This window comes from Limulus polyphemus, unplaced genomic scaffold (genome assembly GCF_000517525.1).
Source record: "Limulus polyphemus unplaced genomic scaffold, Limulus_polyphemus-2.1.2 Scaffold4081, whole genome shotgun sequence".
NCBI lineage: Eukaryota > Metazoa > Arthropoda > Merostomata > Xiphosura > Limulidae > Limulus > Limulus polyphemus.
In genome coordinates this window covers 37,192-39,885 of record NW_013669691.1, presented here as the reverse complement: position 1 = coordinate 39,885, position 2,694 = coordinate 37,192, and positions in this window count along the sequence as shown.

Genomic DNA, 2,694 nt, shown 5'->3' with positions numbered 1-2,694 from the left:
TTCAAAACAAACAAACAAACACTACATCAGTTTCAATACTTAAAAAGTTTCCTAAACGTTCCACAAAGAAACAATTTTCATGGTAAACAGACAACACGGAAAAATATTTTTTATAAATTATACATAATTATAGCCAGTTTTAAGACATGAATGCAAGAGGCATTTCACTGAAAGCATAAAAGGGAAAATAGTTAACTTAAGTATAAACATGCAAGAAAAATAATAAAATTAAGTAAAATGGTTTGGAAGCTTTGCTTGTTCAAAAGGTCAAAAATAATTTTCAAAGTTAAGTTTGAAAGATGAATTAGTACACTTTAAACTACATTCTAATACTTTCTGTTCATAAAAAGTAAATACTACATAACTAGAATGATTACTGAAAGTTTTTCTTCTGGTGTCTTCTCAATTGGTTAAGTTTATTCAAATGTTTGTGTGTAATTTTGGTTAATAATTAATTATTTTTTATTGTTTGTTTGTTTTAAAGCAAAGCCACATTGGGCGTTGTAAGTCCGCCAATTTACCGCTGTCCCAAAGTGGGGGACATGTATTAATAAAATTTATCAATACCCATCGTGGAAAATGAATTCCGTATTTTTGCATTGTATGCCTGTAAACAATTATCACTGACTCACCAAAGGACCACATTAAATGTAAACAGTCTAAATAACTAACTTATATTTAGTCATGCAGAGGCTTCTTTAAAATGTTTTTCAAAGTTGAACTGGAATTTATACTCTTATTTAATTTTAAATTTAAATAATTATTTCATTTGTTGGTATTGATTATATTAGTGAATATGACACATAGAAATGTTTAAAGTAACAAAAGGAGGTGTAAACATTATTATTTTTACAATCATTCAAAAAATGTTGGTCCTCCAGTGGGTCAGTAGTAAATTTGTAGACATACAACACTAAAATCCGAGGTTCGATATCCCGTGATGGACAGCGTAATTAACCCATTGTTTAACTTTGAGCTAAAAATAAAAATGTTGAAGTAATTGTTTTTTTTGTGCATTTCAAGTGTTTTTAATGTTTTTATTTTCAGATAAGACCAAATTACTATAATGACTGTCAACAGCAAGGGGAATAGATTTGTGGACAGCAAATAAACCTTATTATCAGACAAAATGAATTCAATTAAGAACATATTCAATGCGTTACAATGATGAACGTATACGTAAACTTTTGGAGCCTTATAATTAAATAACTGCAACTCTATTAAGGTAGTCAAATGCCTCGTCATATAATTAGTGACGCGTATGAATGGATTAACTAGATTCCCACTGCCCCTATTTACCATCAAGCGAAACCACAGCCAAGGGAACGGGCTTGTAGAAATCAGCGGAGATGTTACAATGATGAACGTATAAGTAAACTTTTGGAGCCTTATAATTAAATTTTATAACGGTTCAAAGTAGTTCATTGCTATATATATATATATATATATCGTAATTTTCCGAATATAATACAAATTATTTTCACTAAAGATTATCTAGAAGCTAGAGTGCGTATAATAGATAGTAATAACTTTTTACAGTGCGTCCAAATCATCTTTCCTGACATGCGTTGTGAACCATAATGCATACTAGAAATGTTGCGTTTCGATGGTACGTCTTATTAATTCTGTTTCTAAGGTATAAATGAGAATTGTGTCCTGTTTCTAGTCATATTCAGTATGTTTAAGCACGGTTTTTCAAATAAAACGGTCAAGAAGCTAAGTCACGTGAAGCTAAGAAATGTTTGGAAATAAAAAACTAGTTATCGCTTCTTTACGTCTGATATTCAAAACTAGAAATCGTTTCCGTTGAAACCTTCAAATTGTGAGTCCAAGTCACTGTCCTTGAATAGTTGGCACAAATTCTTGTCATCAAAATGTTATTTTGACCACAGTATTGAAAAAGTCTAAGTGCATATTATTTATGGTGATCAGATAAGTTCGTGAAGACTAGAGTGCTTATTATATTTGAGAGCGTATTATATTAGGATAATTGTATCTATAGTAATAAAAGAACGTCTCTGTGTATGTGTTATCGCCATAGCTCCAAGACGAAAGAATCTAGAAACCTGAAATTTTGCACCCATACCAAGTGGACCCTGAGGGTGTGCACCTAGGTATTATAACTTATCTTATCAGTTATATTAACAATGTTGCTTTGCAATAAAATAATAACCAAACATTGTTGTTAGTATATGTATAAAGGAAATGTACAGACAACAAAACTGAAAAAATATTTGTTTAGTACTTAATTTAGAGTCTCCGTTGATTTAAGCGATTTGTTTTCTATTAAATCGTTGATGATATAACAGACAATAGCTTAATTTAGAAACGATTTAGGATTAAAATTGGACCAATATGTTTACTTTCATGGTATATTTTATGCACTTGCTAAAATATATCAATCTAATAACCAGTGCGAAGCCCGGTGCTTTCGCTAGTATATAAATATATATGTACATGTGTGTGTATTTCCCCTCAGCGGAAAGTCTGAAGGTTAATAACGCTAAAAATCGGATTTTGCTACTCGTGGTGGGCACAACACAGATAGTCCATTGTGAATCTTTGTGCTTAAGAACAAGTAAACAATCATATATACATATATATATATATATATATATATATACTAATCATATATTGGATATAGTTAAATTATATATACTAAGCATATTATTATCCAGCACTACAAATCTACTT